Source organism: Mandrillus leucophaeus, unplaced genomic scaffold (assembly GCF_000951045.1).
Source record: "Mandrillus leucophaeus isolate KB7577 unplaced genomic scaffold, Mleu.le_1.0 Scaffold311, whole genome shotgun sequence".
Lineage (NCBI taxonomy): Eukaryota > Metazoa > Chordata > Mammalia > Primates > Cercopithecidae > Mandrillus > Mandrillus leucophaeus.
The window spans coordinates 2107112-2128048 of NW_012103266.1; the positions used below are offsets into that span (position 1 = coordinate 2107112).

The 20937-nt window shown below is 37.2% G+C and overlaps 2 pseudogenes; both read right to left on the minus strand.

Annotated features, from left to right (window-relative positions):
* Window positions 1-1230: 1230 nt before the first annotated feature.
* On the minus strand, window positions 1231-1922 carry LOC105544882 (annotated as a pseudogene).
* Window positions 1923-7722: 5800 nt separating this feature from the next.
* Window positions 7723-20937, minus strand: part of LOC105544883 — a 25663-nt pseudogene continuing 12448 nt past the window's right edge.

A 20937-nucleotide genomic window follows, 5' to 3' on the forward strand; every position in this document is an offset into this window, starting at 1 on the left:
GACCCCTTAAAGCTATGTTAGGTTTCTGTTTTAGCAGGCATAGCTCCTACTGCCTCTGTTCAAGAAGGACTCATTCTTTCACAGAAGTGCTCAAATGCCAATGTCACTATTATCTCCTGTCCCAAGAAGCGTGGCAAAAATATATAAATGGTACCATGCTTGCCTGTATCCTTTTTGGCCCTTGACTACTTGGGTATCTGTAGTTTAACTGTTCCCACAAAATACACCTAACCCTTTAACAACATGGGGGTTAGATATGCTGACCTCCCACGCAGTTGAAAATTTGTGTATAACTTTTGACACGGCAAAAACGTAACTACTAATAGCTTAGTCTACCAGACGCCTTGTCTGCTATAATAAACGTAAACAGTTTATTGATACATAGTTTGTATGTTATATGCATCATAAACTGTATGCTTATAAAAATAGTGTTTTGTAATAAATACAGTTTTTTACAAAAATATAGTTTTTATATGTATCATAAACTGTTTTCTTACAAAAATAAAGTAAGCTAGAAAAGAAGATGTTATTAAGAAAATCATAAGGAAGATATATTAGTTCATTCTTATACTGTTAAAAATAAATACCTGAAACTGGGTAATTTATTATAAAAAAGAGGTTTAATTGACTCACAGTTCTGCAGGCTGTAGAGGAGGCATGGCTGGGGAGGCCTCAGGAAACTTTCAATCATGGTGGAAGGTGAAAGGGAAAAAGGAATGTTTTACATGGCCCCAGAAGGAGAAAGAGAGAGAGGGGAGAGGTGCCACACTCTTTTAAACAACCAAATCTCATGATAACTCCCTCACTATCAAGAGAACAGCACCAAAGGGGAAATCTTCCCCCATGATTCAATCACCTCCCACCAGGTCCCTCCCTCGACACGTGGGGATTGCAATTCGAGATGATTTGCATGGGGACACAGAGCCAAACCATTTCATCATATATAACAAATTTGTTCTGTATATCAACAAGAACATGCTTTAAACTTCCATGCCAATATACAGCCCCTATACTGTACCAGACAAGGTCAGTGGCTATTGAAAATACCACCAGGACAGGGCTATCTAAAGACACATTTGGTAGTGTGTTAACTATACACATAAGAGACACTGTACATTTTATAAACAAATCCTAGACAGCCTGAAATTTCCATTTTTTCTTTACAAGGAGTAAATTATGTGCAGGGGTGTTAAATGCTTTATAGAGAAGAAAAAAACTGTTTGAACCGACTTATTCATTATCATCTTCATCTTTATCATCCTCCTCTTCCTTCTTTTTCTTGTTTTTTTTTCAGCCTTGGTGACTCCCTTTTTTGCTGAATCAGGTTTTTCTTTAGCATTTTTCCTTTAGTATTTTTTCTTCAGCTTCATGGCCTTCTTTTCATAAGGGCGCTTGTCATCTGCAGCAGTGTCATTCCATACCTCTTCCAGTTTTGTTGCAACATCACCAACAGATAGGCTGGGGTGTACTCTTTTGATTTTGTGGCAATATTCAGAAGAGAACAAGAAAAAGGCTGAAAGATGCTTCATGAGTACATTGGGATCCTTGTGTTTCTTTTTGGTTCCCTTTTAGGATGAATATATGTTTTTACTTCTCGTTCATAATGGGCCTTGTCTGTCTTTTCTGTCATCAACTTTTCCTTTCTCTTTCACAGACATGGTCTTCTGCCTCTCAGAGCACTTTTTTGGAAACTCTGAGAAGTTGCAGTGGGCCAAGAGCACGTCATTGCACTCCAGCCTCGGTGACAGAGCGATATCTGTCTCTCAAAAAACAAAAAGCAAAAAAAAAAAAAAAAAGAAAACTGAAAAGTTGACTGAAGTATCTGGGTACCTCTTCTTGTGCTCCTCCCAACAAGTTTGCAAAAAGAATGCATATGATGACAGTGTGCCTCTCAGCTTCTTAGGACCTCCTTTGCCCACATTTAGTTATTTTTGCTCAGCAAGACACAGAGTCACCCATTGCCCATCTGGCTGTCTCTTGCTTGCCTCACTGCTATCTCTATGGAGCTCAATGTACTGCAACGGCTGTCTATACTCTCTTCTTGTGGTTTTCTGGAAAACAAAAAGAAACTTCTGCCAGGTCAGAGGCATGAGGTAGCAGCTAAGAATTACCTTTCTAAAACACAAGTATGATATCACTTCACTAACAACCTTCACTGACTGTCACCACCTACAGAGCAAAGGCTGTACTTCTTAGAACTACCACTATCTAACTTTACCTAGCTTTTTAGCCTTACCACTCATGACTGCCCTCAAATGCCTCATTCACTACCTACTCCAGTCTACTTACATTGTCCATACTTGTCACACATTGGATGCTTTTATACCTTTGCATAGTGGTTGACTACTCACTTTGTCTATAATAGCATTTTTTTAAATCTGTCTCTTGAAATCTTACTCTTCATAGGTCATATCCTTTTTGAAACCTTCACTTTACCACCCTTGGGAAGAATTTAATCCCTCTTGTACTCCATTATGATCATATTCCTAGTTAGTTAAACAGAAGAATCAAACCTCACTTGGGAGTGGGGTTCTAAAGATACAAGAAGAAAATAAAAAACTCATATAGTTTCAAATTAATCTTGAAAAGAAATGTCTCTGGAAGCTTATCCCTTAGGTTGAACAGTAGATAAAGTAATTAACTTGCATGTAGGAACCAGATTGTACAAAAAATATAAACCTTAAACCCAAGAATCACACTCAGCACAGAGAGTTGTTCACCCTGTGACAGTTAAGCGGGGACTGTGACTATAGAATTTCAATTTTCTATCCTCCATTATCATGCTAATCATAGGGCATTGCACACTAAATAGTGGAAAGGCTACATTTTCTCTCTCTCTCTTTCTCTCCCCACTCGCCCACTGCTTATCTAGTTAAATATGAGTATTTTAATTATTGTGTACTCTGTAGTTCTCCTTTCTCCTTTCAGTTTGAGATTATAAGATTTTTGTGGGCAGGAATTATGTCTTCTTTACTTTGGATTCTCAATACATTGCCACCATAACAGCTCATAGGTGCTTATAGATGCAGCATCATAGGTGCTCATTAAATGGGAAATTGGATTGAATTTCATATTCCTTGAGTGGTTTCAGTGTCTTCTTATTTCCTTTCATGCTAAACAAATTAATTTAAAATAATTTGCTGATGGGGTGGTGGACAATCTGGTGTGAAAAAAGGAAACTTTAGGCAGTTGTCCCTTCCAAAGTAACCTAGGGACAGTTCAATTTTGCAAAATGTGAATGACATAAAGCTGCTTTCCTTTACAACTATATGTTATATTAAATAATTAGATAAGAAATGACATGAGACCAAAGTCAATCCATTTTAATTTGACAATAATTACTTCTTACCCTCTTCATCGTGCAATGAAGCACTAAACCTGCTGAATATCCTTACATTTGCTGGCAGTTCAATAACAACATTTTCTAAAAGTTTTGAGTTTCAAATCATTTTAATTCTTCTAGTTCTTCATTTTACTCTTCATATAAAATTAACCTCAAATACCAAAAACTTTTGATACCTTCTGTGTACCTCTCCAAATAACAGGAGCACTTTTGCTATTTTTTCTTACAATTCTAAAATAAAGACCTTTCTTGCGTAGAATCACTTCCTAAATTTCTCAGGGAATGGATTGTGTGCTGATAGTTTTAAATAGGGAAAAGTAGTCTATCCTTTTACCTGTTTTAAGTACTTTGACTTCAAAAACACCATAAGGGACTCAGGAGATGGAGGCTCTATCTTGTTTCTATGATGCTCTGATTCTTACTCAGCTGTTTATACTTGAAAATATATTTTGGCTGCCAAAAATATTCTCCCATAAACAATGTTCAAAAACAGTTTAATAATTAAAGCACTAAATATTAAATAAATAGATGAATATGTATGAAAGATATAAATATATAAACATGACTTAATAATTAATTGCTAGTGTTTTCAGTTGGCTTTTCTCTTGTGCAACTCAATCAGAGGGAAGCAATATATCTGAGTCAAAACTCATATAACAAACTAAAGGACTCCTTTCATGCATAGACTAGAAATTACCCTAGATCTGTCTATGTCCCCACTCTTTTGCCTCTGTTCCTGTTGTAGTATTAAACTGTGACAAAAGATGAGTTGGTAATGTTCGTTGTGTGATCAAGCCTCAGAAAACTGCAGATGTTGTGGCTTACACACGCTAAAGTTGTTCAGTTAGAAGATGGAAGAGAAAGGAGGCAAACCCAGGTTCCTATAATTATAAAGCCTTAGTTCTCAATGCTTTATAATGTCTTTCCACGTAACCTGTCTTCTTTTGTTTCCTGGCTGTATAAGGGAGACTCAAACCTGTATAGAACACATGATCATTCTAACCTGCCATGAGATACGAAGATAAACATACAAGTTAATGTTTTGGTTTCTGCCTGTTCTGGAACTGGGTCAATGAGACACAGCAAAATAGACTGTGAATGGTTTTTCACATTTGACAAAGCTGCATGTGATATCTGATGGTTTAAAAGTATGTAGCACTTCCCTGCTCACTCACTGTCTCTCCTGCTCCACCATGGTAAGATGTGCTTGCTTCCCCTTCGCCTTCAGCCATGATTGTAAATTTCCTGAGGTCTCCTCGTCATACTTCTTGTTAAGCCTGAGAAACTGTGAGTCAATTAAACCTCTTTTCTTCATAAATTACCCAGTCTCAGGTGGCTCTTTATAGCAGTATGAGAATGGACTAACACACCCATCATTAAGGGATACATGACTGTATTGTATTCCTTTTCTACAAAAAAATCATGTTGTAGAATTCTATTAATTGTCAGAGGAAACAAAAGACTGTGCTGACTGCGTGATAATTTTCAGGTATAAAAATAGCGTTAAAATCTGCAGATCCTGATGATTTTTATTCTAAAATTCTATAAAAATAAGGTCAAAGTTTTTGTAGGGTTACGGTTAGGGTATATTTATATATTTATATTTCTCTATTTTCCCTAAGAGGAAAATGATTCTAGAAATAATAGACATCTAAGCTTACCTTATTTTCCTGTATAAAACAAGTTTGGAAAAATTGCCCCAAATCTATATTCAGGCCATTTGAATGGAAAAAGAAATTAAGTAATAGGTTTGTGAAAACCAAATCCTATCAGAATAAATTTATCTCTTTATACAGTAGACCAGATAGACTGAAAAAGGAACTTTTTTGAGGCTGTCAACTCTCTCCTGCTGACACACCCATCAATGAAATGGAAAAGTGTGATATGAACCACATAGCTATTAAACCTGACCACAGTTAGTTGGAACATTATATTTAGAAAGTGTCATCTTGGCAGGCATGGTGGCTCATGCCTGTAATTCCAGAGCTTTAGGAGGCTGAGGGAGGGGGATTGCTTGAGCCCAGGAGTTAAAGACCAACCTGGGTAACACAGGGAATCTCTACCTCCTAAAAAAAAAAAAAAAAAAAAAAAATTAGCTGGGCTTTGTGGCACACACCTGTGATCCCAGCTATTTGGGAGACTGAGGTGGGAGGATCGCTTGATCCCAGGAAGTCAAGACGGCAGTGAGTTATGATCACACCACTGAATTTCAGCCTAGGCAAAAGAGCAAGACCCTATCTTAAAGGCAAAAAAGAAAGAAAGAGAGAGAGAGAGAAAGAAAGAAGGAAGGAAAGAAGGAAGGGAGGGAGGGAGGGAGGGAGGGAGGGAAGGAAGGAAGGAAAAGAAAAAGAAAAAAGTGGTATCAATCTAGGTAACATAATAATTAGGGATCCAAAGTGTCCAGTCCCAGAATTTTAGAAAACAACTTCTGAGACTCTTAACAACGTTTCTATCAGTTGAGCTAGAAATTAAACTATTATTATCCCTGCACTTCTTAATAGGTCAGAACTTTGACATGGATAAACAAAATACTCAAACAATAACAGAGAGAAATGGATAAGCAAAACAACTGAACTTTCAGATTTGTGCTTTGTGCTTAGCAGAAATTCAATAAACATTTGCTGATAGATTTAATGCATGTGTTTTGATGCCATAGCTGCTAATCATTCATTCATTCCACATATATTAGGGGACAGTTTACTACACACCAAGCATTATTCTAGGTGCTGCGGATCCAGAGGTGTCTATTAGTAGTCGAATTTGTCTTCATTTGTTATTCTCTTTGTCTGCGGTGTTAGATGTTGTATTACTCTGCTAATATCTGTATGCAGCATTACTTCTAGTTTATTACTTAAGCACTAAAAGCTCAGAACACAAACAAAAATAAGTATTTTTATTTTCCACCTCTAAGATAGCAACCAGGCTTTTTAATTGACATTGATATCTCTGAAAATGTTGAAAAATTATTTTGAACTGAATAGTTGTCAGTACTTTTAACCAAGCAAGTACTTCAACCCTGTGATAAACCCATATCGAATAAGGTGCATACGAAGATGGCAAGGATTCCTTACAACTCCATTGCCATTTTTACATGATATAATCATTTCCCATAAGTACTATATCATGTGGCTCCAAATCATGGCCTTTTCTTGCTCCTTTTCATTTATCTCCCAGGAAAGTCAGAGGTTGAGAGAGAAGGAAGGATCATTAAGACCTCAAAGAATGATAGTATGTTATATGGAGTAGGGCCTGGTCTTCAACATATGCCCTGGTCTTCTACATATCGGGGCATCTGTAGACTCATTGAGATGTGTTCCTGCTCAGAAACAAAGTAATGTCATCAAACCTAGAGTGACTGACAGTGCGAGAATGCCCAGGACTGTCCCAGTTTTAGCAGTGCAAGTACTACTATCTGGGAACCCTTCCAACCCCAGGCTAAACAGATCACTCAGTCACACTAGACTTCACTTAATCTTATTTTGCCAAAAACTTCCATCAGGATATGAGATAGGGTTCCACAGGTTAGGACCACTTTGTCTTATAATTGTGTTTGCTAGATTTAGTGGGATGGCAGGAGGCAGAGAGGTCATCTAACTCTGACAATTTGTTTTCTTAACAGCTCTATTCACCTTTATCAATTTGTTTAGCTGTCTTCTATATATATGTAGTGTCAACTTCCTTACATTTACATGCGGTAAAATAAAATGTAGGAAGCTGTCCACTAGAGAAAGTGGAAGACTTAGTCAAAATCAGGAATTTGGTACATACCTGGACTACACTAAGGCATTTCCAGATCAAATGTGCCTGCTTCTAAGTGAACAAATCCTTAGGTGTTGTCCCAGCATTGTTTAACGAAAGGAGCTAGAAACGGAATGGATTTTTGTCTACAATGTAACTGTGACAGCAAAAAGTTTTTGAGTGTTTTTGTGGCAGAAGGCCATACTTGAAAACTAGGGTGTCCTAAAGGCTCTATTAACTGATAATTGATTTTTCAAAGTTATGAACCACTCTGAATGTCCTTCAATCTGCCATTTCCCAGCAACTGGTAGAGTCAGAGATACACTAGGCACAGAAGCTTTCTGTGTTGAATATTACAGCATAGTTGCAGAGGCAGATTAACTCTGCTGGTACTTATAACCTTGACCTTGGCAGTGATAACAGGACATCAAGGAAAACTAGGCTTTAGTTTAGAAAAATGTCTTAATACTTTGTCATGTTTTCAGTTTGCTCTAACTCTCAGGACACAGCAAAGGAGAAAAATAACCAATAGTCAAGATTCGAAATATACTTTCCTAATCCTCAGAAGAAAAAGCTTGGTAAAAGCATAAGGTAGGGAATCGCAGAGAATTCATTTTGTCCCAATTAGAAATTCTTTCTATTCACTTTAGATGATTTTCATAATCCTAGAATTAAAAGTCGACATTAGTATTAAAGAATACTGAAAAAGAAAATTGACTCAAATTCTGAGGCAGGTTGGGAACCAAGAGAACTGAAGTCAAGTTTATTTCACTCCAGGAAGTTGAAAGATAAAAGGTGATTCATTGATTTGAGATTCATTCACACAATTCCACTGTTCCCTTGAATTATAAATGAAGAGAAATGCTGAGGGCTGGGGTGGGGGTGATAAAGAAATTATACCATGGATCAACTATAAATACTATTAAGCTTGGTACAAAAGTAATTGCAGTTTTTGCCATTGAACATAAACATTTAAACCGCAATTCATTTTGCACCAACCTAATAGTAATCTCAACTTGCATTACTGAACTGCTTGAAATTAATAGAAAATTCTTCTACATCTTGTCCAAAATTTAAGTGGAAGCCACACTGATTGCTTAAGTGTGCTTAGAAAACTGCTAATTTAAATAGCATCTACCCTCGAGTTTTATACAGATGACCCAGGGCACCTTATCAGCACATTTGCCAATCACCATAAATTAACCAGAATACCAGGTACCAGAACAAATTAAAAGAGACAACTTTAATAACTTAATGATCCATTAGTATGTCTAATTTTGATGACGCATCATTATATGAGAAGTAAAAATGAGCTGCTTTGTTTAAGATTACATTTGTACCTCTGAAATCTGTAAGCACTAGCTCCAGTTTCCACACTGAAATCATTTTAAAAGTTCTAAAAATCAGTGAGACTATTTGATTTGTGTAGCAACCTACTCTGTAGTGGAAGAAAGAAAATAATATTCAGTAATCTCAAAATTCTTTAAATCCATTGATGTAAAAGCAAACTATATCTTAGCCACCTGTGGTTGGGTCTTCAAGAATTTTTATCAGATGGAAAAACTTGTATTTGCACTTCCATTGTTTCCCATTTTTGCTTGAATACTGGGTCATATCAAAGGTTTCTTATCTTCCATAAAAATCCATTATGGACTTATCCTCCACAACTGATTAAAATGCTTCTTGAACCTATTTATGTTTTGGGGTTGGTCATTTGCCATTCTAATTACTTTCATAGATTTACTACCTGCTTCATGAAAAGATCTTAATTTGCTCTTAAATTAACCATCTTCAACTGCAATATTGTCCCTTGGCTCTAGTTTTTCTGTGATTTGTTTAAACAAGCCCAAATTAACCAACCTGTATGTTTCATAATGTTAAAAGTTGCAATCATGTTCCTATATTGTCCCTACAAAATGAAAGTTAATTTCATTTTGTATAAGCAGAGCCTATGTGTAGTATAATTTTAAGATCCTGTTTGATGTTTGAGGCCCAGAGTAATAATTTGTTTATTTGTATTTAGCAATATATCCTCACATCTAGGGTGGTGCAACAGGTTTGGAGAAGTGAAATAGTGTTGTGAGCATGGACACCAAACCAGTTTTGCTGCCAAGAATAGGATCTGAGCTTAGCTGTTCAATCTAATACAGAGAGGTTTCAAGCGTAGTTTCTTCCTGGCTGTGTCAAAATCATTAGTGATTGGGGTGCTGGAGAAAATACAGATTCTGACTAAGTAAGTCTGAGGTTAAAGCCCAGAAATTCTTGTTTTTAATGAGCTCCTATATTAATTCTGATTAGCATCCAAGTTTGGGAAACCATGTATATAGTATATCATTGGTATCAACTAAAATACAATGAGGAGGGATGGTGCTATGCTATTTTCCTACTCAGTCCCAACTATGTTGTCTCCAGTATCTCAAACTCATAGCATATAGTACCAATCTCTGAGAGACCAGAAATAATTGAAGAGCACTATCGTATTTTTCTTAATCCTTCACATAATTATTTTAAGATATATAATGTACAGCATGAGTTATATGTAGCCTTTTGAAGAGTGGATCCTATTTTTTAACAAAGGTTAATCTTTTGCATTGGAAGCTGCCTTGTAATACTAATCCCAGTGTTTTATTTTCAGGAAATGTCCATGTCGACTGAAGACATGTAAATCAGCACATACTGTGCCTTAGCACAGCTGAATTATAAACCCATTAAGGGCCGAAATTGTGAAACTGATGACCTAGTCTTCCGTGTGTGTCCACCATCCCATACCTCGGACTGTTACATATCCAGGCTACAACAGGAATATTTAAGCACGATCCTGGGAGAGCTTCAAAAAGCTTAAGAAAACTCTGACCCAAATAATTTAGTTTGGTTTTAACTAATTGTGTAGGGTGTGTGTGCCTGTGTACTGAGGGGGGGTGGGCATAAAAAGAGAGCAAGGAGCGACTGAGAATGGAGCACTGTAAAATTTTCTTCAAACCAACATCCTGAATAAGGATGAATGAAGAACAGCATAATTGATTGGTGAAATGGTTTTATTTAATTCAGTTAGGCACACATAACCCATGCTTTTGAATTTTTGTTTTAAAAAGGTTGTGATTCTCAATTCATTGATTTTTAATTTACAGTATCAGAAAGAAAGAATCATGTTATAGAATTGAATTGAAGATCTCGTTGGGAAAATCCTGTCTTGGCAACCTAAGCTAAGAAAGAGGGTGTGATGCTGGGGCAGTGCATTTTGTTGTTGTTGTTGTTGTTACAAAAGAGAAAATTGTTCTTCCAGCTATAGCAATAGTGCCTAACAGCAACTGCTTCCTGTGAAATTGTTCCAAGCACATTTCCATAAAGAAAGGTTCTATTCTACTCGAACCCTGCTTATATTCCAACTCTATCTACATTCCACTCCAGGCTTTCATGTGTTTCTCCCCCCAACAATTTGGCTATTTAATGCTCACACAGGCCTATAATTGTGCTGATGTCATCTACCCAATCAATCATAGAACTATTCATTAGGATATCTGCAATCAGGGCAGTGTCAAAGTGAACTACATTCATTTTGCCACTAAATATCAGATGATGGTAAATTAAACTCCTATTGTAATGATGGTATTAAAGTGAATGGTGTGCAATTATAATTTTTCTCACCATTGTGCTATTTTTACTAGAGAATAGTAAACATGAATTTTACTGGCTTTAAGATTGGAGCACAGCTCAAAGAAAGAGGGCAGGGGAATTATATTTCCACATGAAAAATCCCTTATATTGAGTTGATGGAAAACAAGGCACTAAACACTGTATTTTAGAAAATAAGAATGTATGAGCGTGTTTTCCATATATAGTTCAGTCTATGACCATGTGCCAGTGCTAAAAATAGATGAACGTAGGTGCACTGAATACTCCACCAGCAACACAAATTCCACAGAAACAAATTGCTAGTTATAACCAAAGAAAAATAATTCACATGCTTATACATTTCCCTTCTGCAAAAATGTGCTCCTTTCAAAGTTAAGGTTAATATCATATTTTATCATTGAAAAACTATACCATATTCTTTCGTAAATTTACCTTCTATAAAAAGTCATTAATAAAAAGTGGAAAATTGAATAGCATTGGTAAGAATAAACATTTGGTATTTTCTCTCGATTTTCCAAGCATGTAAGAGTCAAATGTTAATTAAACTAGCTTAATAAATAAAAAGAAAATTTTAAAGTAAGTTAAATGTATCCTTTGCAGCCATCCTTTCCTTGAATTGCTTCAAGATATATTAGAAGCTCTCATATTAGAATCATTAAGGATGGTTTAAAACAGATTTTCACAGCAGGAGGTATGTACATTTTAGTAAAATTTTAATAGGAGATTTTCACATGAGGCAAAATGGAAAACAAAGAATATTTTAAAATGAAACTATTAATTAACCAACAATTTTCTGTTGTTCTGATGTTTCTTTCTTAGCAACATTCCCTTTCTTCTAGATTCTACAATAAGGTAAAAATAACTCTCCACTTATCTCATTATAGTCACTTTCTTTCAGTGTCTCAGTTTCTGGACGTGATTTCACTATAGAATGGAATAGAAGAAGATCAGTTGTACCATGGAGAATATTTTCTTTATCAAAATAAAATTGGACAAAAGCCAAATTCACAAGCACCACTATGAAAATCTTGGCATAAAAAATAATTTTCTCTTAAATACATTCTGAAACATCTTCTGGTATATCACACTATGGCAGTGTGTCTCTAGTTCTAAAAATAATTTTATACAATATATACATTTTAAGAATGCAGTTAAGAAAATCACAAACTTACTTATTGGACACATATTTAGCCAGTAATCAATCAAATCCAAATTTTCTCTAACATGAGAAAAAAAACTTTATAATTTAATAAAGAAAAATATCTTTTTAAACAATGTCTTTTTCAATCAGGTTTACTAAAAAGAAAAATACATTATTGATTCTAAAATATCATTCATTAAGGTGAACAAAACTGTGCTATCTCTGCAAAAGTTATCAACCAAAAGTTCTTTTCCTTGCTTTATGTAGTTCTAAAACCATGGTGTCTCAGTAATGGCCATTGTTCCCCTTTTTACAACATAAAATTATTCCTTCTCAATATTCTAACTGGTAAGTTTAATGATAACAAATATCCCATAATTTTAATGATTAACAATACGCCTGTTTAATGCTTAGGAAGGTAGGATAAAATTTGTTAAAACATGCAAATGCATACAGCAGCAAGGAGAATCACATAGATGGAGGCTACAGTCCTCTTTTCTGTACGTGGTCACAAGGCCACAATTGGGGTTAATGGCTTTCTTCCTCTGCTTCCCATTTCACTTTTTCTTTTCTCTCGGCCAGCATCTTTACTTGCTAGGGTTCTTCACCTGTGAGTGACCAAATGTTTATTCCTGAAGGATCTAAGCCCTCAGTGGTTCTGCCTTGTAGGGGAGATAAGAACAAATATTGTCCTCACTTATTATAAGATTAATGGCAGAGGTCCCAATAAAAGAAGACAGATGAACAAGACAAAAGCATACAAATTTATTTAATGTAAGTTTCACCTGATAAGGGAGCCTTCAGAAATGAAGACCCAAAGAAACAGAGAGGTGTATATATTTTTATGGACAGTCTTGCAGAAGTATGATTGAAGGACAAAAGGGTATGATATCATGGTAATAAACTAATGGGTGGGGGATACTGAGCAAGGCCTGTTCAGATTTTTCCTGGTGTCTTTGTCTGACATTCCTTCCCTCTGGGTATAGGGCAGGACACCTATCACATGAGAGTCTTCCGGAAAGAAGGGAGGCAGAAGGTCAGAGGATGAGTTTCGTAGCTTTTACGGCCTGCTCCAGGGAATAAGCAGTGGCCCGTTTCAGAAGAAAGGGGGCAGGAGAAGGTCAGAAAAACTTTCCTGCTTCTGCTCTTTTTTTTTGAATTCCAAGGTATCATATTTGTGGGTAGTGTTTTCTACTTGATTAGAGTTTTAATATTATTTCCTTTTATCACTGACCATTGGATGTAGCTATACTAAGAGCACCCTCATGGATGCTACTTCTCTCTACTTGAATTGTGTAACAGCAATCTTATCCAAGTTACTAATGTAATTCCATGTTTTGCTTGTTTAACCCATGTAAATAAGGCACCTGAAGTGAATGGTTGATATTTCAGTTTTCAATTCAGTGTAACCGTTATTATTTCTCCAGGTGGAAATATTACCCCTTTGAGTACTAAGATCTTTCAATCAACAAACCTTAGAATTGAAGAAATGGGAAGTGAAAATCATGAGTGTTTTATTAGGTGTAATGATGAGAAAGAGATGCCATTCCCACTTTCTCCCATTGGTTCCCAGACCTATGGGACCTATAATTATGGAAGAAGCTGGACCATACATTGATCACTGGTTTAGATGAAATACTACATCCCATAGAAGGGTACCACAACCTCACATATCTGTCTCCTAATTGGCATAATCATTGTGTCTTTAGTACAGTGTATCATTCCAAAAACCAATTTGCTTCTAGGTGGCAGTTTTTCACAAGAGCAGTGAATCACATGGAAATCAGCCAACTCATTGCCTTACTTCTTTTCTTTTGCTAAAAGATAAATCTTTTGTTAAAGGTAATATTGTGTGGGATATTATGACTGTGTTTATGGCATTCAATACATGAATGATGGTGCTAACAGAAGCAAGAAAGAAAATCAAAATATTTTATCCCAGCAATAATAATAATAATAATAATAATAATAATGTAGCCACTTTGGGAGGCCGAGGCAGGTGGATCACCTGAGGTCAGGAGTTCGAGATCAGCCTGGCCAACATGGTGAAACCCCGTCTCTACTAAAAATACAAAAATTAGCAGAGTGTGGTGGTGCACACTTGTAGTCCCAGCTACTTGGGAGGCTGAGGCAGGAGAATTGCTTGAACACCAGAGGCAGAGGTTGCAGTGAGCAGAGATCATGCCAATGGACTCCAACCTGGGTGACAGAGTGAGACTCTATCTCAAAGAAATAAATAAATAAAATTTAAAAAAATAATAATGCAGCCCTCTTCATGACAAACTGCACTGTTGTCACCTGTTACTAGGTGGCTGACTGGTCCCCGGGTGTATAAGGCTCAGAATCAGGTGTTACTGTAGGCAAATTGGGCACTTAGTAAAGCCAACCTTGGTGAGAGAGATTTCCTGTTACTGATGCCAGGCAGAAAGTTCATTCCTGCCATCATGGCCATATTTTTCATTAACCCACTGAATGAGCACTGGAAGACTGAGGAAAGGACTCCAACTGTTATTATAAGAAAATGACATTTTTTTGTATGATTATTGAAAGCCTGTTCTGCCAAGGATGACTTTGGGTGAATGTTTACATGAGATACAAACATTCTCCCAGTTGGTGCCAATTCTAAGTGATCCATGCAGAAGCCTTTTACTTAAAACTTTCTTATCACCAATCTTCCCATTTTATTCTTTCAAACTTTCTGATCACCCAGCCAAACCATTAGCCACTACCCATGAATAACTAATGATCCACACCTGAGGCCATATATCCTCCCAGGCAAAGTGAACAATGAGATATACAGCTTGAATTTTAGCCAATTGGAAGGATTTCTCTTCATCAATGTCTTTCAGGGTAACCTCTAAGTGAGCCTGTAATACTGCAGTAGTCCACTTTTTACTAGTGTCAGCACATTATTCAGAGCCATCTATAAACCAGGCTAAATTTTTTTCTCCTTTGTTAGCTGGTCATCAAAAAATCTCCAGGAAGTCAAAGGTGTCATTTGCAAGAAGAATGCCAGTGCAGCTGAAATAGGCATATTGGGAGTATGAGTCATCTACCCATACAAATTACTTAGGCCTTCAGGATCTCTTCAAGTCTAATCTTGTGTATACCACTTCTCCTGAATTATGAAATGCTGTTGTATGTCCAAGTTTATGACTTAGTGAATCAAATTACACCTGTCTCATGACTAGCTCAGGTTATATTAGTACTTGATGTGGAGCCAAGATCAGCAAGTTAGGAGCTGTTTCTCAAAGAGAAAATGATGACTTGCCAAAATAAACATAACTGTGTTCCAGAACCCTTTGGGTCTGCATTGAGTTTCTTCTTGCTACAGGAGGTTTATCCCAGGATCCATCCTGACCTCAAGTGATCCACTCGCTTCAGCCTCCTAAAGTGCTGGGATTACAGGCATGAGCCGCTGTGCCTGACCAATAGTGGTTTTAAATTAAGGCAAAGATATATGAAAGTACTTGATCATATGGGGCCTTGTAGACCGTTGCAATCACTTTGGGTTTTATTTTGAGTGACGTAAGAAGCCACTTAAGGGTCTAGACCAGAAAAGTGACATAATTTGACATGTTTTTTTGTCTTAGCTCAGGTTATTATAACAAAATACCATAAACAGATGGCATATAAGTAACAGAAACTTATTTCTCACAGTTCTGGAGGCTGGCAAGTCCTAGATTGAGGTGCTGGTTTATTCAGTGTCTGGTGAGGGCTCCCTTCCTAGATGGTCATTTCAACTTTATATGGCAGAATCAGGGAAGGTTGTTCTCTTTTGAGTCTCTCTAATAAGAGCACTAATCCCATTAATCCCATTTATAAGAGTGGAGCCTAATCACCTCCCAAAGATTATCCAATTCGTGAGAAAAAAAATTGGCCAGAAGTTAGAATGTATGTGAACTTACAGGCAGTGGAAAATGGCTTGGCTGTTTGGTCAGGAACCTAGAAGAAAAAAGATTGAAAAATCAAAGATAAAGAGGTCAGTGTAAGAAACATAGTGGACTGACCTATGGGAATTGGCATGCAATGTGAAGATATTTGTTTTGCATTTTAACACTTACCAGAGGGCATGAAAGAGGTAGTAAATAACAAAAGAAAACATAATTAGGCCAATTAGGCTACTCCAGTCTGGTACAATGGACACATGAATGAAAAAGCCCTGGTCACAAGTATGGAGGCTAAGCAGGGGCTAAACATCGTTGAGTCTTACCAACCAAGACTGATCTAGCTACTGCTGCTGCCAAATGTAGAACCCCAGCTATAAACGAGACTTTATCTGAGTCACTATCATGGCACTTTCCTTCAAGGAGACCAATCAACCCCTTGGTGGCAAGGGAATTACATCAGATGCCTTCCATCCCAGACTGTGGAGGCAATTCTCTTCATTATTGGAACTGGCATATATCCTAGCTATGAGATTTCCTTTCTTCCCTTGGCCAGCATGACTATCTGGGAACTTACAGAGTGCTTGCTGCCTCAATAGGATACCACACGATTTTGTTGGAGATCAAGGACCAGCTTGACAGAAAAGGGATTTTAGTAGTGGGCTTATATCCATGAAATTCTCTGAGCCTATGACATACTGCATAATTTAGATGCTGCTCACCTATAAATTGATGTAATAATAAAGAATCAATTGAGTAGCCAGCTTGAGACCATATCTTAAAAGGATGGGGTACAACCCACAAGGATATGGCCTTTATATAATGACCTTTATATAATGACCTTTATATAATGCCATGTCCCTAGTAGGTATCATACATGTCTCTGAGAGCCAAAAGGTAAAAGTAGGAATGGCCCTGCTTATAATCACCCTCAGTGACCCACTTGGCAATGTGTGCTTCTTATCTCTGCAACTTCAGACTCTGTGGATGCATTCATTTCCTATTGCTGCTGTAACAAATTTCCACAAACTTAGCAGCTAAAAATGACACAAATGTTAACCCATAGTTCTGTAGCTAAGAAGTTATGGTTGGCTCTTTCTATCAAGGGTCTCATAAAGCTGATATCAAGGTATTGATTGATGTGGCATCTTATCTCAAGGTTCTGGAATAGAATCTGCTACCAAGATTTTGAGGTTGTTGGACGAATTTAGTTCTTTATGGATGTAGGCCTGGGGTCCTCATTTCTTTGCTGGCTCTCAGCTGGAAACCTGTTTCAACTCATTAAGGTCACCTGCATTCCTCATCATGTTGCCTCCTCCATCTTAAAATCAGCAACAGCATATCAGGTCCTTCTCATGCTTTAAATCTCTGACTTTTTCTTCTAATGTCTCTCTTCTAATGCACCTTTCTCTATTTAGAGAACACTTTACTGCTTTTAAGAATCCATGTGATTAGTTTGGGCCCACCTATATATACAGAATAATTTCTCTCTCTTAAGGTCAGCTGATTAATAACCTTAATTACATCTGTAAAGTTCCATTTGCCATGTAATGTAACATAGTCACAGTGACTAGGAATTAGGACATAGAAATTTTCAGGGGTCTAGAAAACCTGGTTCCAAGGGAGAGTATGCTTAAACCAGGGATATAGTAAAATCCTTATTAACTTTAAGTTACAGCTGCCATCTGGTAACTTTAGGCTCCTAGAACCAAGAGACCAACAAGCAAAAACATTAGTTATCATATTGGCAGGGGTATTTGACTTTGATAACCTGGAGGAGATAGGATAGCTATTACATAATGGGAACAGGGAAGGATACATTTGGGATTCTATTTATCCATTGTCTATTTGTACTCTCCTGCCCAATATTGTAGTAAATGGACAAGGGCAGAAGCCATGACCAGAGAAAGGCATAGTGACTACTATGGTTTAAATGTGTCTCCTCCAAAATTCACGTTGAAATTTAATCCCCATTGTCATGGTATTGAGATGGGGCCTTTGGAGAAGTGATTAAGTTATGAGAGCTTTGCTCTCACAAATGGATTATAAAAGGGTTGGAGGGAACTAGCTTAGGCCCAGTTTGGCTCTTCTCCTATTCTAATATGTGAGGACACAGCATTCATCCCCTTTTTTGCCCTTCCACCTCCCACCATGGGAGGATCAGCAAGAAGGCCCTCAGCAGACACTGTATGCCACCACCTTGATCTTTGGACTTCCTAGGCTCCAAAACTGTAATAAAATAAATTTCTGTTTATTATAAATTACCCAGTCTCTTATATTTTGTTATACTAGCACAAATGGACTAAGACAGTAACATGGGACCTGGAACCCTTGGGGATGAGAGTGTTTTAGTCTTCTAGAGCTGTATTAACAAAATATCACAGTCTAGATGGCTTAAACAACAAAAATTAATTCTATAATTCTTGAGGCTAGAACTCCCAGATCAAGATCTGGAAAAGTTTAGTTTCTGGTAGGGGCTTCCTCCCTGGCTTGCAGACAGCCTCTTTGTTCTCACATATCTTTTCGTTGGTGTAATTGCATGAAAAGTGAAAGAAATCTCCTCTCTTCCTCTTCTTATAGGGCCAGCAATCTTATCAGATTAGGGCCCTGTATTAGTCTGTTCTCACATTGCTGCTATAAGGAACTACCCGGGACTGGGTAATTTATGAAGAAAAGAGGTTTGACTCACAGTTTCACAGGCTTAGCAGGAAGTATGACCAGGAGGCCTCTGAAACTTACAATCATGGCAGAAGGCAAAAAGGAAGTGAGCACGTCGTCACATGTCCAAGCAGGAGAGAGAGAGTGTGAAGGGGGAAGTGCTACACACTTTCAATCAAACAGATCTCGTGAGAACAGATCACAAGAACAGCAAGAAGGACGTCTGCCCCATGATTCAATCACCTCCCACCAGGCCCCCTCCCCTGACCTGTGGGGATTACAATTAGACATGAGATTTGGGTAGGGACATATAGCCAAACCATATCAGTCCCTATGCTTATGACTTCATTTAATTTTAATTACCTCCTGAAGGCCCTATGTTCAAATACAGTCACACAAGTGACTGGGGTTGGGACTTCAACTTATGAATTTTGGAGGAACACAATTCAGTCCATTGAAGAGATCATGGGTCATCTCACCAGGTAAGCCCCCTGGATCAATAGGGGTACTAACTGATGGTAAAGGTAATCTAGCAAATATGAAAAAAGACGGATTAGGAGTATCAGTTTTGGCCTCAAGACAGCTATAGCAACAAGAACTCATACCACTAAGCTTCTTTTTTTTTATGTTTTCTAAGAAAAAAGGACAAGACCTTGGTGGTGTTTTCTCTGACACCACTTCTGAAACCAATTGCGTACATGTTTTATTCTGACACCAATAACCAATTCTCTGACACCAACTGGGTGTCCAGTAATTCAGGTTAACTCTGAAACTAACTCCCAGAGTTAGCACATAAACAACAGGTTAAGGGCTTAGTCCCACAAGACTTCCCCAACTTCAGATACCAGTTACAAGTCCTAAGAACCACCTATACTCCTGACCAATTGGCTATAAATTCAGGCGTTTCCACAATCCCAAATACCTCCTCAGGTTTGATAATTGAGCAGAACAACCCACAGAACTCAAGAGAATAGTTTAGTTAGGTGTACTGGTTTATTATGAAGGCTACAAAATGGAAATAGCCAACTGGAAGAAATACATAGGGCAAGTTATGGTGGGGGGAATATGGAGCTTCCATTCCCATTATGAATGCACCATTCTCCTAGCATTTCATTGTGTTCAACAGCTCCAAAGCTCTCTGAATCCCATTGTCCAAGAGTTTTCAGATAACTCAAACAGCTTCCATTGCCTCGCCAGATGTTAGGAGATGGGACTGAAAGTTCTAACCCTCTAATCATGAGTTTTGTCTTTCTAGTGACTAACCCCCTACCTAAAGCTATCTAGGGGCCCAATGCTTAGTCACTTCATTAGCATAAACTCAGATGATGTTAAAAGAGACTCATTAAGAACAACAAAAGGCACCACTATCACTCAGGAATTGCCAGTGATCTGCGCCAAGAACTGAGTACAAAGATCAAACATATTAAATGATGTATTATATAAAAATATATATTGTATGATATATATTTATTTACATCAATTCATGTATATGATATTTATTTAAAATATATTTCATAAATATATATTTATATAAAGTTAATATGTATATTTATTTAAATAAAACTTATTTATTTATTTATTTTAACAATGCAAAGAGACTCTTTAATGAGTTTCAATGGCCTTTTCTTGGCATTTTATAACCTTGACATCCAGCTCCATCCAGCTCCATCCAGCTTTAAGCCCAGTAGAATCTGAGATTCTGACTGGTCATCATTGAAAAACTTCAGCACCTTGGAATAGCCCAGATTAAAATGGAGGCTACAAAAATGATTGGTGAATGAATAGAAGAATGTTATTTAAAACATAAAAATAAAAATATACCCTTTGACCAAAGTGAAATCTTTCCAATTTTAATTTTAACTCCCTTCTCTTTTTTGTCCAATTGGTTAACAACTTCATTATCAAAAATCTGAAAGCAGTAATGTACAAGTTCCTTACACATCTCTTCTCTATGCTAATCCATCTCCAATTCCTTTATCTTGTTCTTGTCTTTGAATCAGTTTATAAATATATATATATATGTGTGTCTGTGTGTGTGTGTGTGTGTGTGTGTGTGTATTTATACTTTAAGTTCTGGGATACACGTGCAGAACATGCAGGTTTGTTACATAGGTATATATGTGCCATGGTGGTTTGCTGCACCCATCAACCCGTCATCTACCTTAGGTATTTCTCCTAATGCTTTTCCTCCCATTGCCCCCCACCCACTGACAGGCCATGGTGTGTGATATTCCCCTCCCTGTGCCCATGTGTTCTCATTGTTCAACTCCCAGTTATGAGTGAGAACATGAGGTGTTTGGTTTTCTGTTCCTGTGCTATTTTGCTGAGAACGATGGTTTCCAGCTTCATCCATGTTCCTGCAAAGGAAATGAACTCATTCTTTTTTATGGCTGCATAGTATTCCATGGTGTGTATGTGCCACATTTTCTTTATCCAGCCTATCATTGATGGGCATTTGGGTTGGTTCCAAGTCTTTGCTATTGTGAATAGTGCTGCAATAAACATATGTGTGCATGTGTCTTTATAGTAGAATGACT